We start from the raw sequence: 19,670 nt of genomic DNA, 5'->3' as shown, positions 1-19,670 counted from the left end.
CTGTCTTTATAACTAGCAAAATTCTGTGACAAGAGGCACTAAAAAAAGAAAAGAAAAAATCTAGTATTTTTTTAAATTACAGTAAGAATTGTGTCCTCATATTTGTTTCACTTAATCCTTATAGAAAAGCTCATTTTTGGATACTTGGAAATAAATTCCTCAATTACTCTTCTGATAGAAAGGCACTACAACTAGCTTGGACATTTTTTCAGACATTGGCATTTTGAAACAATGAAGCCTAAATAGTGATTTTAGAGAACTGTTTTTGGTAGACTATGTTAAGAAAGTAATCAAAGAGGTTAGTAAATCGAAGATGGAATACTGTTGAGCAAATGAACACCCCACTCCAGTTTTTTTAGCAAGAATGGCATTTCTAGCTGACAGAACAGGAAACAGTACTTGGTGGTATAATAAGTTGCAAATTTATTAAAAATACAAGAAGTAAATTAATAATGGACATGTGATTGTCCTCATTTTCTTTCGTCTGTTTTTCCCAGTTCCTGTACACTCCCCAGCACCGTTTTTTGGAAACATTTTAAGGGGATTTTAAAGACAGATTAAAGATCTCTGACACTGAAATGCAGCAGTCTTCGTGTGACAAATATTTTTCAAGCTTACTTCTGGTAATTGTTTTCATGCTGTTTATGTGTGAAAGAGGGCAGTAGATATGATTCCTCTTATGCTCCTGGATGAGACAAGAGAGGTAAAGGCTGCATTTTCAGAGGGAATTATTTCTGCTTTATTGTTTATAGATGCTTTTGCTTAATTTGATAGTCCTCACTTAAGCATATAATATCCACAAGTCTTGTGAAGTCAGTGGGTAGCAATAAGAGCTTAGCACTTCAGAAATTCTTGTCTTTGAATATCTAACAACCATCCACATTTAATATAATTTTTGAGTATGAGGCTATGAGGCTTAGCATAATGCAACAGAGGACTTCTGGTGCCTTTAGAGGACACAATTCTCCACTAACAGCTTGCTTCGTTTCTTCACAACTGTGGAGAGTGGCGCTCTGCCACATGGCAAGCAGTTGATCTTCCCCCTCCTCCTCTTCCTCCTCCTCCTCCTCTTCATGTCACAGTAACAGGTTCCCGGATTGGCTTGAGGGTCCACAATCTGTTTCTGTGTCAATGATTTTCTCCCTTCTGCCACTAATATCCTTTAATACTTAGACCAAAGATTTTAATATAGTGAGTCCAGATTAAGTCTTGAGAAGAATAAATTTTGCTGGTTTGAGACCAAGTAAACAGGAATTCCTCCGTTATCAGTTTCTGCCTTTATAGCAAGGTGGTGTTTGTAGTTTTTTTCTTATTCTTTTTTGATATGTTAGCCTTACCTTTATTTTTCAATAGTTTTCCATCAAAAACCTCTTCCTTTGAAGAACTTGCAGTTTAGCAACTGTATATAAGCAAAGAGTAGATGAGAGGGAGTTCCTAAAAGCAGCAACAGACACCTCCCTCTTTGTCTTCAGTATAAAAACCTCTGCAAACCCAGCTGTCTGACGATAGTACAGCATCTGAACCACAGTACTGTTTAGCTTTTTTAAGAGTTGAAATGCTGTGTAAGAAGTGAGAACACTACATTTTTCCTTTGGCTTTGGATAATACCGGGTTTATAAAGAACTTCTGCCTATGTACTGTCTTTATATGACTTTCTGCCTCCATGTCTACTGACTGACTTGAGATCTGACTGCTAATATGCAGGAATCAGCTGAAAGTTTAATTTGAAGCAACCTTTTTGTCTAAAGATATCATGTTACTCCTTAGAGAGTGTTTTCTCATATGCTTTTCAAATTACAGATGCTCAGACAATCCTCTGACATCTAAGTCATTCAAAACAATGAATATTATACTCATGCTGTTGAGGCACAAAATGTCTTTATATTTCTTCAGGAAATATTTTAAACCAATAAACAGACAAGCAGAACATTCATAATTAAGGCTGCCAATTTGTCCTCAGTTCATGTAATTTTTAAACAAAATGCTGCGTTTATTTTTCTGAAAAGAAAAAGAGAAGTTTGTGCAATTAGATATGAAGCCTGAGATAGCTGCAAAGGAAACTGAAGCTGACTCTTCTGGAATGGCAAGTTAGGGGGTTTATGCAGTGGCTGTCATTGCTGCTGGCGTTCCCCTCCTCCCACAGACTCAAAACCACCCTTGGCCTTTACTCTGAAAGGAGCAATTTTGCTATGACAAGTTTTTTTAATAACTTTTTTTTTTTAAATTGCCACAGGAATGCAACTTCAATCTCCTTTTGAGCAGCAAATTCAGTTTCCCAGATTTGGGTAGTAGTGCTGTTATCTCGACTCCTTTCTTGGTAAGGAAGAAATTGATTCCCTGATAATTATATTCACTTGGAACATAAAACCAAGAACTGTTTCACTACAGTAACTAATATTAATGCTTCTCCTTACCTGAAACAAGAAAAAAAATTGGCCTTAAAAAGGCAATACCCATTTGAAGTCCACTCAACTTCAAGAAGTCAAAGAAAGTAAGTGTCAGTCCCCTTCCATTTTTAATAGCCTTACAATTTTTAATTTTCTGGTTTCTCTTCTCCTGTAGTTGGAAAATGAAACTATACCATTTCCCCTAGCAACACAAAACAATGGAAAGCTGTCTGTGTATACGCTGGAGAAGGTGAAATAATAAAATTTTGTGTTTAGTGACAGAGAATTCTGAATCACTAATCAGTATCAAAAGTGTTTGGTAGAAATGATGAAATAGTTCACTTCCTATGGCACCAGGCCTAAAAAATGACAAAATGGGGCAGACCCCCTACACCCATGGAGAGGCCAAGGTCCCTTGCTGATATATGCATACGCAAAACAGCCACCCACTGGAAAAGAGGGCAGTGGAATATCTCCATCCTTCTGGCTTCAGTTTAAATCCCTTTTTTTTTTTTTCCTTGTACAATTTCCTGACTCCCATGATAATTGATTTTATACTCTCTCAGGTATAAATTGCATTATTCTGCTAAATATTTAGGCAACTGTCATAGTACATGTTGTATTTTATGCCTCTTTATAGTAGAGAGGAATAAAACTGCCTTTCATTTGCTTTCTGTTGATAGTTCCCAATTTTTTAGCTTTACTTTTAGCTTTTCACCCATCTGTTCTCTGATTAGTTTTAAGGGAGCACACAGAATGCTTATGTGTCTATTTACAAATGATGTTCATGCAGTTTCAGTAAGATTAGCAGCAAAGCATTTCCAAAGCAAGTTTATAAAGATAGCATATTTGTAGTGCTAAAGGTGTTAAGCTGGGCATCTTACTGTCCTTAAGATTTATCAGCAGCATTTGTGCAGGCATATAATGTATTTCATGAAATCACAAACGGTTTGCAGCCTTCTGTTTGGCTTTCCACATTCTTCGGATTTAATTTTTTCGATGGCCTGTGGAAGTAGGCTATCGTTCTAAAATAGCTGTAAAAGAGCAGTTGGCACCTAATAAAAATGAATACCAAACCTTCCAAATTGCCTGTTCCTAATTGCCCAGAAAGTGTGAATTAGGCTCTAATCCTTTGGGTACTTCACTTGTACTTTACTGCACATGTGAAGGGACCCCAGAGAGTGGTGGATGGTGGCTGGGACCCCTGGCTGTGCCCTGTGCCACAAGCGGCTGCCCACCATCCCAGCTGTGGCTGCAGCAGCTTCGCTTCATGCACCTTCTGCAGATGCAGCCTCAGCCTGGGCAGCCTCGAGCAGCCTCAAAAGCTCTTACCTTTTCAACTTTCATCATTCTACCAAGACTTTGAAAGAAACAGGGGATGGAATTTGTGACTGGCCAAATTTTATCAAAAATAAAATACCTCTAGTAGTAAGATGCACCTTGACAGTTCATATCTGTACCAGCAGTACACAGCCAGAGCATTTATCTGTTAAAGATCTGGATGTAAATTCAGGTCTTCACTCAGAGCACCTTTTTAAAACCAACACCAACATGCCCACAGTAGTCTGAAGAATGATTTGGCAGCTCTTAAGCAAAATAAAGAGAAACCACCCATTCAGTGGTGTACTCACCTGCTAGGAAATCATCAGTAAACACCAGAAAATGCCCTAATTATGAAATTTGATAAGGTTTCCATTGTGTGAAACAGTTCAGACTTACACAGGGCTAACAACAGCCCAGACAAGAGAAAGAGAAAATGTCTTGGTACTAATTCTGCAGAAAAGAATCTTGACATGAGTCAGCTATGTTGTGCTATAGGAGTAAAGGGAAAAAATGGAAAAAAAAGTCATGTGGCATGTGTACATGAATATTGCTTGTGAGATATGCAAAATAATTTTTATAACCTACAACTATAGTCAGCATTCAGAGGGCATCAGCTGGAGTCCTGTTTTGGGTACTGCACTTTACTAAAGATGTAGACCCAAGGAAAAAGCCAGAAGGTAACTCTGTGAAAGACCAGTGAACAAGAAATCATAGTCTGTGAGGAAACACTGACAAAAATGAGGCTAGAAAAGAAAGAGCTGCACAGAAAGAGGTCTACAAACTACCAAGATTAGAAAATGGACTATCTCGTCTCCTTTTCAGTGGTGGCAGAAGAAGTGAAAGGCTTTGCTGTAGCAAGAAAGCTTCAGGCTGTGGGAAACAAACCTTTCCAACTGCTGGGAAAGGTCACCACACTGCTGCTGGAAGCAGCTGCCTCTGGAGCTGTAAGGCCTCTGTCACTGATGGCCCAAAGTACCCTGGGCTTGGCAAGGGTGCCTCAGGAGGGGCACAGCTACAGCTTACCCTGTCCTTCAGCTCCAGGTGGGAATGGGTGTCTTTGCATCCCTTCCACCTGCAGGTTTCTTCATAGAAGAGAAACTGCAGTTCTTAACCATAAGCTAGATATCATTGCACAAAAGACGTGCGTGGTTAGCAAGTGATGATGCTTGCTTGTTTAGGAAATAACATCAAAGACTCAATTATAAAGAAGATTTTCCTATATTTTTCATAATTCAGAGTTCTGGGATAGGTTTTGGTGCCTGGAACAGAAAGGTTTTATGAGGTTGTTATAGGCCCTGTAACTTCTTGGCCCCTTCTCATGATTCACCATTGGCTGTTGCACTCAAGAACCAGACTTCAAGAGTTTAGTCCGGCGGGTTTCTTAAGTAATGTGCAAAACCGTACCGAGTTAAGAGTTCAGACAATATATCTAATAATAAATGGCTTACATTTTAGATATGTCTTTTATTGGAGAAGAAAAGTATTCCCTGCTACCAATTTCAATTCCATGTTACATCCACACTTCTTGGATGTATCAACAAGGTGGATCAAGAAATATGAATGTGCATGTCAAAACCAGTATGTTACCTAATATTTACAGTTAGTGGGTTGGCTAATATTTATGACCATCATATAAGGTATAATTTTAACCCAGAATAATGCAAGCAATAATTTATCTGTAGGATCCTAGAGATTGCTTGTCTCCATTAATCATATCCAAATCTCAAACAGCTGTAAGCACGTTTAGAAAATGTAAAGTTATTCCTAAGAAAAGAGTCAGCACCTGTCTATAGAAATCTCTGTAGGAAAACATGTGAGTTGGAAATTTTACACACCTACTATAAGTAAAAATTATTTAAACTGGATTGAGTTCTGAGTTATCACTATGTTTGGGTGTGAGTAAGGGCAAAATATTTTCAAGTATTCAAACAAATTGAAAATTGTTTTTCTTTTGGTTTGTGTATTTGTTTTTACTGAACTTATGTAGATGTGGAGTTTGGTTCAAATGACTACCTAAATGTTACCTCCAATAATTTCTCAGCCCTTTGCTCAGCAGAAATTACAACAAATGTTGGTATATTTTAAAATCACTGTCTGAACGATTCAAAAGCAGAAATGATCCACTTCTAAAAGACAAATTATTTGCCAAGAATATTACTTGAGTTCAGTGATTTTTGTTGTTTTCTAGTTGCTGCTTTCATCAACATCCCTGTACTTCCATGAGTGCTGCTAAGTTCAGACTAATGGCATATTTTGAGAAGATCACATGGATTGAACATAAAAAGCAGTCTTTCAAATGCAACTTACATACATATAATTTTAATATTAAGATTTATACCATAGGTCCTAGAGACCTGAAATGACAGGTAAGCCTTATTTTCTTGTTACTAGATATATACCAGATAAGAAACACTCTAGTCAAAGAATCAAAAGCTTTACAATCTCAAACTTTCTATTGTTTTGACTTTTCAGATGGCAGAAATATTTTTTCTGGCATACAAACCTGTTATTTGAATTACTCCTAGTACGTTAAAAAGCAATATTATTAGCATAAAAGGGATGCTACCTGCCAAGCAGCCTGTGAATTCTATCTGGCTAATACGTTGGACGTTAATTCACTAGCAGTGCCTGGTACTCTGCCTACTCTGATACTCTTCATGTATGGCAATAAAATGAGACTCAGCAGCAACTAACACACAGCAGTATATTACATGCTACTTCCCAAATATTCCCTACATGAAGAATGTCAGACGAATCCCATGCCAAGGAAAGATAAAGTGTTAGATACTGGAGCTGGGAAATAGTAAATGGTTTCTTAACATTGGTGGAGAAAAATGCAGTATGGACAAAGTCCATGTTATTGAAATTAGCGGTCCTTTTAAACGTGTTCTGCAGAAGTAAATTACAAATCTTTATTAAAATGTATGTGAGCCAAATCTTTTCTTTTTCAGTACATAAAATATCTAGTTACTTTTCCTGTAATGTTATATTCATACATGATTTCACAGTAGCTTAAATTTTCTAATAGAGTTCCCAAAGTGCTTGCTTGTATCCAGATATGTGGTCTCATTTTAGAAGTGCTGAATTCCCACATCTCCCACTGAGCAAACACAACTGGGTCGATGCACAAAATTGACCTATTTATTTATGGTCTTATCCGACACCCTCTGAAATTAAGGAAAATACCCAATTCCCTTGTGTGCAGAAAGATGAAAGAGTTTGCTAGAGTCCTTTAATTTTAGGCATCTACTCATACAAAAGCTTGTCAATAGAACCTTCAAAATGCAAAAAGAAAAATTTGGTAGAAAATTTTGGGTTTGCAGGAAAACATTTATTTCTGATCATTGACACTTATTTTGGAAAATGTATTTCTAAGTCTTTTCTACCATAATATTTGTTGATAAAGAACAGTGCAAAAATACCTACACATGACAACATTTTTTTTTTGAATACTACAGAAAAGTTTCCTTCCAACTGATTTGGGAGAAAAAAATAATATCTTATTCTTCAGTGTTCTATCATAAGGCAAAAGAGGTGTATCTACATAATGAAAATACCCTTGAGTAAACACACTATAATATTCAAGCTATTTTCATATCTCAGCCTATTAATGCAGGCAGCTTTCTCACGGCCTCTCATATAATCTATTTATACTGTGTCTGTCTGGACAATATGTGACTGAGAATGGTATTTATTTTACTTTACTTCATACTGAGAAGCGTTCATTGCCCTCTTAAATAAGCATTTAGAACTTCCTGCTTCTTTTGGAAAAAAAAAAAAAAAAGCTTTCTTTTAAATTATGTGCAAAGCTGAATGAATTTGGAGGAAAAATAAATCCCTTGCTTACTGAATAACTTGCTCCAAAGAGCAGTATTATTTGTTAAGTACAGCAAATAAAATTTTGTTAAATAAAGTGAATAAATACTTGAGTAACAAACCTTATGAAAAACCCCCAAACAGTGCATATCTAGTAAACAATTTTTTGCCTGCTAATTTATGAATTCCCATGAGCCTTGTGCTTCCCTCTGGGCCCATCCTAGATAAGCTACACAAGCTTTTTGACATGCCTGTGATAGCCTTTACTCTTCCGCTCTTGTCATACCCTGCATAACCCTAGAACTACACCCGGGCAGCCCAGATGAAATGGTCAGGTAAAGCCCTGTTGGGCAGCTGTCTGTGAGCAGCCAGGTTGTTTTCAGGGGCCTCTGTGCAACATAGAAGCTTGAAAGGAGTTTAGTGCTTAATGATACTATTTCAGTGTTCAATCCACTATACCTTTCATTGAGAAGTTTTTTTAAAGCCCACTTTTTAAACTAACAAACTTTGAACATAGTATTTGCCTTGTAACAATACCAGTTCCTTTTTCTAGAAGTGACTGAAGAAATTTCTCAGCATGAAAGTAGAAAGAAGTATTACTCTGTGGGAGTGTTCAAGTGTACATATTTCTTAAGTCTCACTGGTGAATAATGGGAAAAGATGTCAGAAAAATGTATGTGCTAGGGGAGGAAAACTTTAAGTGATTCAGTCTGGTGAGCAATAGGCATAGCTTGAATTTCAATCTTTCTCCATCTAGCATTTTCCTTTCCCCTTTTTTCAGTCTTATGTTTTTTATTTTCCTCTTTAATTTATTTAATACTTTTATTTATTCACATTCAGTCTTATACAATTGACATTTCTTTTTCACAAGAGATAGTAATTCCCTGATACCACTCATTATTTAGAGCACTATGTGCTAGACAAACTTTTCAGATATTCAAGGGATGCACATTTTTGCATTGTGGAATGTCTTGCATTTAGTGGCATTTAATACAAAATATAACGAATATAACCACTTTGCCTTTACATATGCAGCCTCCAAGAACAGCTTTCACAAGAAAATATCTGGATTGCAAACAGTCTCTTCAGTGCCAGAAAAAACCCTGCTGTCTATACGACTCTACAGTCCCGTTGAGCTGCAATTTTAGAGTTGCCTGGCTATTCTTTCATGTCTACAAATCACATCATTGTGTGTCCCAGTGTTAATATGTTCCCTCAGTAACTGGTTCACGTGAAATGGATTGCTATAAAATTTACATCCACATTTTTATTGTACCAGTGAAGAGGAAAACCCAGGCATTGCAAATTTACTCCATATTTTTTGCTACAGACACATTAAAAGATAGGAATCTTTTGTTTGGACCAAATTAAACAAAGTGCAAGATTTCTCTGAAATAATATGTACTTCCCATGAAATGTTTACAAATTATTTCTGCAAGAGTAAAAAGAAGTAAATCAGTCCAATTTAAATGCCTGCTGTAAACCTGGTTATAGTAGGTTGAACATAGCCTTATATTAAATTTTAATCTATAATATTGACACCAAACTGAAGAAAACCAGGTCTGCAGTCCCTGAAGGAAAATAGTAATTTTTGTGCACAACTTCTTCTTGCACACTCTCAGAAAGATCTGCTACTCCAAACATTTGAAGTAGATGTCCAGTTTCATCCATGCTCTGTTAAATGCAGAACAGTGTTAAGAAATGACATCCAGATTATAAGTATATTTTTGTTGCTGATCTCTTACTCTGCCTCCAAGATGCAATGGAGTTTGGCTTCAAACAGATCAGAGCTGCTTTTGCTGGGTTCTACTAGCACTAATTGATGTGCCCACACAAACAGTACAGACAAACAGACAAAAGCGACTGAAATAAAATATTTCTAACCCTAGTTTTAGGGTAGATTTCAGAGCTTTGGTACTGATATTCACTGTCAGCCCTGAAAAGGGTATTTATACATTAGTCTTTCAATGGCTGAACTCACATTTATTGGTTCAGCCAATCCTGAAGTCTACGGAAAAGCCGGGAATTCAAGATGTTCACTTTTTACACTGTTTTAACCAGATGCGTCAACTCTTCCTTCTTGTTTCGGAATACGTAGTCACCTTTGTTTTTAGAGAAGCTGTTTGTTTTGTTTTGTGAACTATTTTGTTGGATTCTGAAGTAGGAGCATTATCCACTTGATATGAATCTTGTTTCATTACTCTAAGTCAGGTAGTTGAATACTGTGAGGGAAAGCCAGGCATTCAAATAATCCACCTTGCAATTCTTTACAATGTAATTATAATGCCATCAAGACGTAGAAATCCTTGGCAAGCTCAATACTTCTCATAGAAAGTCAGTGTCATCATTCTTCCACAAAAGGGGAAACGAAGCTACAAAATGTGATAATCTGAGATAATTTCTAATTCTCTCATGGTAGGTAGTATGGTGCCTCTGTATTGAATATGAAGGTGGAGGTTTGCCATTTTTCATATCTTTTGAAGACATGTAAGACAATAAAACAGTGACAAGGATTTGTTAAAAAAAAAAAAGGCTGTTCATCCAAACCCAGGTTTTCCTTTCAATTCGTAAAGGCTAGAAATAAGAAAAAAGTTTTAATTGCTTTCAAGGAAAAGGTAACTAAACCAAGAGTCAATCCTTTTGAAAATTCTTTAATGTCAAAAAATATCTCCACAAAGATAAAAGAAGACTTTCTAGTATAGCAGACAAGGCACAGAGGATGATTGCGTCACTCTTCTAGGCTCTGATGAAACTCGCATAAAGTATTAGGTACCCCATTTTAAGATTAAATTAAGAGAATCTGTTGGAGAATAAATGAATCATCAGAGGATTGGGAAAAAAAGTGTAACAAGAGAAAGGGTTAGAGGATCAGCAGTTGTTCAGAGAAATCTTAGGGAGGAAATGATGACATTCTTCAAGTACGCAAAAGGTTGCATCAAGAAAACTGCAATGAGTTGTCCCACAAGAAGTAGAACAAAGAGTAAGTGGTTTAATTTGCAACAGAGACTTGTGTTTGATATTGGGAAAGCCTTAACAGCTACAAGTAAGACTGACTAACGGTCCAGAGCTGGGGAGCGGAGGCCTTCTGGATATGCCTGGGCACAGGGAGCATCAGAAACGGCCACAGGGAGAACCAGGATGTCTGAGAGGTATTTAACTTGATGCTGCATCACAGCAGGAGGATGGACTAAATCTTCTTTGTTCTCTCTTCTACATTGCTATGACTAGTGTGATTATTCCTGCTGCACTTTGTCACAAGCTTGCAGTGCAATACCACTACTGAGAGAACGTGTGTTGGAACTTCTGCTTCACAGGCATAGCATGCGGTTTATATACTATGAGGCGCTGCTGTTTTATCAGCTCAAAAGCCTATCAGCATCAAGAGTGCTTGTTGCATTTGTGTCTACAGATTTTACAGACTTGCAGCCCATGGAACTTATGTGAAATTAATTGTGTTATCTTACTTTACATAGAATATACTTTTTCTCTGGAAATTAATGAACACTGAAAGAAACCACTCCATTACACTTGGCAACCCTGTAAACAGTATGTCACATTTACTATGTAATATATAGCTGGTTTATGACTAATGTACCTTTAAATACAAGGGATGTGGGACTCCAATTTGCAGTCACTTTTACTGAATTAAATAGGAATAAAATAAATGTGCTTTTATAGAAATGACTCAAAACCCAAGAGAACCAAATAATGAATGAGATTCTTTCAACAGAATTTTTACATGAAAGTCAACATAGAACAGAGCTCTACAGTAAGAATTTAATTTTCTGTTAATTTTCCATTTCATTGTTAGCTGATTTAAAAATACTATACAAAATCATTTTTCTTTATATTAAATACCTTTTTCATACACACAATTCAGACAATCAGATTTCCTATGTAATGATTTTTTATCTTGTTCTCTTCAGAGCTGGATGTTTATAAAGACAAGCAAAAGGATATTCTGATAAAACAATTTAATTCTTAAGCTTCTAAATAAAAATACATGTGTATATTAAGCCATTGCTCATGGTGATAGAGAATATCCTTGTGTCCAGTTACTGCCTATATTGAGTACACTTCTCCAAAAGCAGAGACTGGAAGAATTAAGAATCTGATGCACAGTTTTCTGTGCCTTCTGTAGTTGATGGGTCTTGGTCTACCTCTTGAAGTTTGGGAAAGCTAACACAGAAATCCAAAATTCAGTTAGCAGTAGATCTAAACCGAAATCAAGCTTTTACACTTAAGATAAGCCTAGGGAAGTCTGGGCAAAGGGCACACTGTAGATCAGAGAGTGGTAAAACTGTTGCATATGTCACATCAGTCACATCTGTTCATCAGCTTTCTACAAACAAAACGAAACTAGGAAAAAAAGAGGGTAAATACTCTGAATGTCTAGAAATGTCATATTTAATTAAGTTCCATTTTGTACTAATTTGCTTCATGATTGCCAGTTGCCCTGATTCAAGAGTTTATAGTCACCAGAATCGTAAGGTCACCACAATATTTTTTACAGTCACACTTAGCACCCAGCATAAGGTTTATCTCTTCTCAGTATCAAACAGCAATTCCTTCTCCTTTAGAGTATAAAATGGCAAATCCCTACATGAACATCACTTTTTAAATGGAAAAGATTAAAATAAACACTTAAACATTTGTTTTGGTGAAAAATGGGAATAAGTAAAAGGCAAAATTCACATTTTTTTTCGGAACACTCTGAGCAATTCTTAGACTGGCAAGGAAAATAAATTGAATCTACAATAAATATTGTACAAACTTTCATAATAAAGCAGTAATTTGACTCTCTTTTTCCTTGATGAAAGATATATGACATTATTTTTAAAAGTCTTGGACCTGAAATACAAGAATGTGAATTTTCATTTTCTAGAGCCACTGATCTTTTATTTTAAACAGAAGGTCATATTATGGTTTCATTTACAAAAGAAAAAAAAAATATCCTGAGGTATAATCTTATAGGTGAAGCCGTAAAAAAAAAAAAAACCACCAAACTCAGACAGGCTCAACCTTCTTTCAAGATTCAAAGAATACTTTTTAAAGCTACAAAAAACATTTTGCTGTCTCCAACAGTTACATTTCATACATTTTTAACTTTTTTAGTGCCACCAATTTTGTTCTCCTTTAATCTAAACATACAATAATAAATTATCAATTCACTATTTGAAAAAGAAACTATATGAAGAAGCTGCTTGCTTTGGAAAATAGCACCAAATTGTCTCAATGAACAGAGAATCTGAGGAGTAATGGGGAGACTTGCAGGAAAGAAGAGGGAATTTCAGTAGATGGTAGGAGCTCCATAACTCTGTGTGAAATTCATATAAAATGGCTGGCCAGTAACCGTTTTGGAGAGGATTTAGAACATACTGAGAAATGAAGTTATGTAAAGTGGTGGCAAGGGGTGAAATAGCGATCTGCCCCCAGAACAACACATTTTGCTGTTGTTATAGCAGAATACATGAGCTCATCAGACTGATCAGGCTATTGGGCCTCTTGTCCCAGCAATGCCATCGCCTGCATGTCCTGGTAACACTTACAACAAACAGTATAAGAGATCCCAGTGGCTTCAGGTGACCTCAAGTTTAGAAGTTCAAGGCCATGGAACAAAATAGAAATGTATTAATCTTAACCTAAGTAACCCTAATTTGCCCCTGTAAACCTGCTGTAATCCATAATCCAGAGGTTTATTCTGTTGGAGGCAGGGGAATGCAATGTCTGTGGTAGCCAGGAGAAGTGAGATTGCAAAATGGACTCTGTAAACTGCACAGGTTTCTGTCCTGGATGTGCACTTAACAAGTAGATTATGATTATTAGATAGGCACTGCAAACCAAATAGCAGGTGTCCTTTAGGCTAAAAGATAACCTAAATTATAGTCATAGTTGGATAAGGGGAAAAAACCACCACATTAAAGCCACAAAAGTAAGGCTTGCAAGAGGCCTGAAAGATTCTACAAAGACCTCTAAATCATCAGAATTTATTGGTTGTATTTTTAAAACCTGTTTTACTCTCTTCTATCCTATAATTTGCCTAATTTTTTTTTTTTTTATCTCGGTGACTTAATTCTATTGCTTCTTTTGCCAAATGTTTCTCCTTTTAAATTGACACAAAAATGGCATTGCAGGCTGTGAAGGGGTTACATAGAGTGTGAACTCCCACTCAGAAAGCTGAATTTTCTAATTGTGACTGAAAGATAGGTAAATCCTCTTGCAGAGCTGATTCAAACAATTTTCAGGAGACACAGGGTTCAGGAATACAGTGGAAGACCTTTAACAACATGACAAATGACTGTTCCAACCTGTCCAAGTCTCAAGATCCAATTTGCAGCGGTTTTGGTTTTATAAATGAGGAACAGTCTCTGAATACATTTTTGCTTGGAAGCATATGTGTGGATTCTTCAGAGGCAAGCTTTCCATCTTGTTACAAAAAGCTGATACATTCATTTTGAAATATCCTTTTTAATTTTTACATGCAAGGCAAAATAATTCCATCCTTAAATTTAGTTGGTAGATTCAAACTAGTTCAATATACTGATGTTTTAAAAATTATTAGTTGGTGTGGATGCCTGGCTGTTTTCTGTGGCCATCCTCCAGTGTGTTATGCAATACCTGATTTTCAAAAAAAGCTCTTTGAAAATCAAATCTATTAGAGGTATTTTGAAAAAACTGTTAGTCACTTTTCCAAATCTTGACTTAGATCTCTAAGGGTTTGGGTTCCTGGTATATTATGATAGATGAAGATGAGTCAAGAAATCCAATGGCTAAATTTTGAAATACCATAAATCACAGGATGCAGAAATTTCAATAAGATGGTATGATTTATGTCTCCTGGGGGTGTGTCCCAGCATGCTCATAAATTCATCTATTAAGTACAGAGATCTAAAAAAGAAAACCAACAAAAAAAACCCAACCAAAAAACCAGAAGTGAGACAAATAAGTGCAAACCAAGAATATTCATAATCAAAGCATAGTTTAACCTGTGTGTTATCCTTTAAGTTAAAATGTAGCTGGTCTTTTTGGAACAAACTTTTGTTCCAAATGGTATGGAACAAAGAAGTAACTGTAAAACAAGTTGTAAAGAAGGAAATAAAACAATGAATAATGTAGAAAAAGGATTGCCTTCATTTTTTCTCATCACCAATAGAGTAAACATTCCACTGTAACTGATTAGCTGAAGGAATTGCAATCACATTAAAAGTTTTTACATGTAGAATTAAAAGCTGTTTTGTTTAGAAAACCTCACCATTTTATCTAGGTTGACTACGGAAAATTACTGTTGATGAACATCAGTGCAATTAATTGGTTAAAGCAATCCTTTGAAGAGCTTATTTACAATAATAAAAGTACAATTTGCTTTCAATAGTAGAAAGAAAGCCCGTATCTGGTTAATGGCAAGTTAAAGTGAATGACTCTTCAAATGCTTAATGAAAAGCAATGGGTATTTTGAAGTGTTCTCTGAACATCACTCTAACCTAGAAGTATTTAATGGCCAATGCCCCTAATCCCCAGCAATGTTGGAAGTGGAAGATATCTGATTCTATATTGATAGAAAAATATTTGAAACGTATTCAAGACTTTTTTAATTCTGAGTCATGATAGTGGGAAAATGAGTTTAAAAGGTTTCTACTCCCCTTTTTTGTAAAATTTCATTTTGCCCTTCTTCAAGATGCTTGTATTCTACTTTTCCATGTCTTCGAATCAGGTAAAATTTGAGTACAGTGTATAGTGTTCTTATGATCACCTCATCCTGTATGCTAGAGATCATCTGTGCTATTTGACCTCTACTCCCACATCACTATTTTTCTTTATTATGTTTTTAAATTGAATCAAATGCAGTGAGCTACTTCAAAGGTCCAAGAGTTACAAAAAGCACATAGTTTTCATTTGAACCCCACAGGGCACGCCCTGTTTAGACAGGGTTGGTTCTGATGAAACTCATCACCATCTACCTTAAGATTCTCTTTATATTTCCTCTTTATAGTGATGTCACATAATCTGAACAAAACTGTTAAGTTTTGTGATGTCATTGCTTATATCTTCAAAGTAATGATTTCGTATGTTTAGCTGAAGTTAGAAATTATTTCCTCAACAGATTGCCAACATCCAAAAATGAGCATTTTAATACAGACACACAGACACAAACCCTACTGTAAAGGTCCTTTTTTTCTATTCCAATCCTGTTTTTAGGACTTCCCTCAGTAATACAGTCAATAGCTCCCTCTGAAAAAGTTTACCCTCTGTGATGACTAAATTGGAAATCAAGGATGACTTGGCTATTCACATGTTTTTCATAATCTGGGAATAGGCTGTTCAGAGCTGCACAGGATGTGTCTCATTTTGAATGCTGGTTCATAACCCCTGACTAACAGAGGACATACAAGGAGTATAGTTCCAACAGTTGCATGAATTACTGTCATCCTTTTCTAGGGCATTGTGTAATCCAGCTGGGATGACAAGGCTTGTCCAAAGCATGATCTCAGGGCCATCAAAATGGGAATTAAAGGTTTGGATTTCCATCTGAACCTTGAAAATGGTTGGACTCCAATTCAAGATACTGCAAAATACAAAGAAAGGCCAAAATCTGATGAAACAGCTGCTTACTTGAAATTTTATATCCTCTTACCTAAATGAATCCTCTCCTCTCCAGTCATTACTCCATCTTTCATGACCCACATTCCCAGTGACAGTCTTTCCTGGGAAGATCTCTTCCACAGGGAGCTGTAGCCTCCTGGTAGCTTTGGTGAGGGACATCTGCCAGCACACTCTTTCCTTCGTGTAAGAGATTTTCAAGAGGGCTGGAGACTGCTGACATTCGCACAGAAGCCAGGCAGGAACAAAATATAATGCTGTCTGTCACTGAAACACAGCATATGGAGCACCTGAGTGCTAATACAGAGGTATATCAGTGTGTATGATAGCAAATGTTTTCTGCATATGGTTTCTTCATCATTAATTAAAACTGAAAAGGTAAAGTCAAAGTGAGGTTCAGGTGTCTTTGGTCCATTATTGCTTTTTCTTTTCTCTCACCCTTTGTTTCTAGCATGGCTAGTAGCTGGGAGGACTCATACAAAGTCTAGTTTTACCAATTTACTGCATTTTTGAGGGAAAGAGGTAACAGTGATCCCAAAATGTCCATCTACACTACAAAAATGTGAGGAATAGTTAGGAACAGGCTTCCTCCTCAAGATGGAAGTTAAGTTTGGAGTGTGTGAAATGGTAAGTAGTAAGGCTACATTGATATGTGTTTAGCTCCTGCAGCTTCTGGATACATCTGGATAAAAAATTTGATTCAGGAGAGAATAGAAATGCCAGCAGAAAGGTAAGCCAGTGTCAAGTACAGAAACAGATTGGCCTTTCCAAAGAGAAGAGAACAAAGCAAAGGACATGATCATGTCAGATACTGCAGCTGAGGACAATTTGAATCTCTTTCCTCGAGTGACCCTTAGATCCCACAGACTCCCTTCAGAAGACAGCAGGGAGATGACTGTGAGGGATACACAGTACATGCTCTTGTGGAGTGGGAAAGGGAGAGAAGGGAAGACAGACAGTGATGGAAGAGACTACTCCACTAAAGAGAGGGCTCTCTTTTTTGCAGATTGGTTGCATTTTGTTCAGTTTTATAAGAAGTGCTTTCACAGCCACAGAAAAATAATGCTACTGGTAACACATGTCCAGAATCTGAGACACTGGTCCTTTTGATCTGTAGAAATGTCAAAAAGTTCAGGACTGTAATTTCTGAGGTCACAGAACACTGAAGGAAACTTTGATTCTCAGAATATCCAGAAATTACATTTCTGTCTCTTTAGCTACTTGTCAGCCTGTGCCTGGGTCAATATTTACCTGGATCAATGTTTACTAAGCATGGGTCAATATTTACTCGCATTTTTAGTAGAGGAACTCCATTGCTGTGGTAAAGAACAGATTACTACAGGTGACTGGAAGAAATTATTACGCATAGTATAGAAAGGAGATGAGAGACAGGCAGTAGTGTATTTGAGAACACAGAGGATACCATGCTAGGGAGCTAGGAAAGCCCAGGCGTGAGGTCTGAAGATAGAGAAGGTGAAGACGGCCCCTGAGAGGCAGCCAAACAGGGGATCTGGTTTCATCCATTCCTAATGGGATTGTCACTTACCTAGCTGGTGCATGAGCACTTTGAGGCAGATTTGCCTGCCCCTCTTCCTTACCACAACGACCACAACAACACTAACCAGTCTCTGATCATCAAAGCTGGGATCTATTAGAAGGCAGCCCAAGAAAAATGCCTTTTTCTGTAGTGGAAACTTAGAATGAGGAAGAGCCTGAACCTCTGGGCCACCATGTTCCTGCAGGACAGATCCTGTCCTCCTGCTTTGCTTTTCTTCCATAACATTCTTGATTGAAGTAAATGCTCCCCTTTATTTTTTTCCCCAGGCTCCCTAAAATAAAGCCTTTCTTCCCACCCCCAGGGGCAGATTATGTCAGCTCCCCATCCTTCTGAGGAGCCTGCAACCTGAGCTGCAGCACTGGGCGCCTGCTGGACATACCTCTCTCCCAGCCCAGCCGGGCGCTCCAGGAGCTTTTCCCTCAGGGTGTGTTTGCTCCTCGCAGGGCAGCCACTCACCCCTTCCTGCATCGGCTTCCCTGGACCCAGGCGAAGCAGTCAGCAGCAGGCAGGCTTCCTGTCTCCTCTCCCACCCCTGCTCTTTGAAAGGTCCACAAAATAAGCTGCGAGCAAATGAAGCAGATGCTATCCATCAAAATTTAATAAAAAGACTGTTATATAAATAACATTAGCATGCAGTTGCCTGTAACTTTCTGGGAATCAGTATTTGGAGCAGCATGTAGCCCTGTAAGTTTGTTAAATTGGAGTAATAAAATCATACAGAAACCAAGATTGTTCTAATCATGATTTTTTTTATATTGACTAAGCTGCAGTCAAAGTAGGTCAGACTGGGAAGGAGAGCTTATCGATGCTGGGCCCTGTGCATGGCCATGGGCCTTAAAATTACAGAATGACTTAAATGTTGTAGTTTAGTTGTTTTTTTAAAAAAAACAACCTTGTTTATCTTCTGAGTGTCATAGCAGGGGGCAAAGAGTGAGGTTAAAGGAGTACTTGTATCAGACCTACATACCCATAAAAGCACACGAAAACGGGCTACTGCACCAATGTTCAGACTTGAAAGTCCTCTCCCATTCATTGAGATGCTCTGTCCTCCACATACTCCACTTTGCATTTCAGGAGGGCTGGGATCCATAACACGTACCTCTACTGCCTCTGGGCATTGACAGGTAGTGCGTTTCCATAATCTCTAAAGGTAGTAACACCTTCCCTCTGAGTTTCTTGGGATGGGCTTTATTACAGAAAACATAGGAAAATCCTTCCTCTACAGGCAACAGTTCCTCTGCAGGCAGACTGGGAGCCCCCAGCTCAGGTCCACCTGCTCCCACCTTGATCTTGATGTCTTTCTTTGATTCTCCCTAATGCCTAACACAAAAAAGCAGAGATGGCTGTCCATCTCCTTATGTGCCTCCAAAGAGATGACTAAGCTATTAAATTATAACACCTTTCAACCCCATAACAGATATCAGAACAAATGTATTACGATTTTACTGGGAAAGTATATGAATGGGTTCTGTGAAGCAAACTGACAACAAGTTTACCCTGACCTGTTCCTCATCAAAATCTTGCTTTGAAATGTTTTTAAACACCAGATGCAGCTGGTAACGAAGGTTCAAATAACTGACATTACTAAGATGCAGCCAAGATTTCAGCAAGCCTCATGGCGACACTTCTAGACAAAGATAAGGCTTTGTTTTAAGCATGAAAGCTTGGAACAGCACTAACCATATGTAGAAAAATGTGACAACAAAAATCATTAGCAGTCTTGCATCCAGTGGAGAGGCAGGGGAAAGAAGTTAGCTCAAGGATTGGGAGTGGGGGTGGGGGGCGGGGAACAAATGATCCTTAACTTTTAGAGTGAACTATGTAAAGAAGCTGTAATGTAAGGTGTCTGATTACACCTTTGTGCTACACTGACCAAGACTAGCAGTCAATTATTCTACCATGTTTTCTTCCATCAAAGGAGAACAATTATAAGAGCTGTTTTAATGGCTCTTCTTAAAATTAAAAAAAGAGAACAGCTAAACTTTCCA

At 37.4% G+C, this 19,670-nt stretch overlaps 1 long non-coding RNA gene across 3 annotated transcripts; it reads right to left on the bottom strand.

Annotated features, from left to right (window-relative positions):
- Positions 1-399: 399 nt before the first annotated feature.
- On the bottom strand, positions 400-18,220 carry LOC129736165 (uncharacterized). 3 transcript variants are annotated; one of them, XR_008732431.1, is made up of 3 exons: positions 18,062-18,220; positions 16,159-16,391; positions 400-6,599 (listed from the first exon to the last, which is right to left on the bottom strand). It is a non-coding gene; the product is annotated as an uncharacterized LOC129736165 (long non-coding RNA). The 3 variants fall into 3 exon arrangements; XR_008732433.1 differs by having other exon boundaries at positions 18,139-18,196; XR_008732432.1 differs by lacking the exon at positions 16,159-16,391 and having other exon boundaries at positions 400-10,100.
- Positions 18,221-19,670: the final 1,450 nt, after the last annotated feature.

This window comes from Falco cherrug, chromosome 5 (genome assembly GCF_023634085.1).
Source record: "Falco cherrug isolate bFalChe1 chromosome 5, bFalChe1.pri, whole genome shotgun sequence".
In the NCBI taxonomy this organism is placed as follows: Eukaryota; Metazoa; Chordata; class Aves; order Falconiformes; family Falconidae; genus Falco; species Falco cherrug.
The sequence above is the reverse complement of the archived record's forward strand: the minus strand, read 5'-3'. Positions and strand labels throughout refer to the sequence as shown.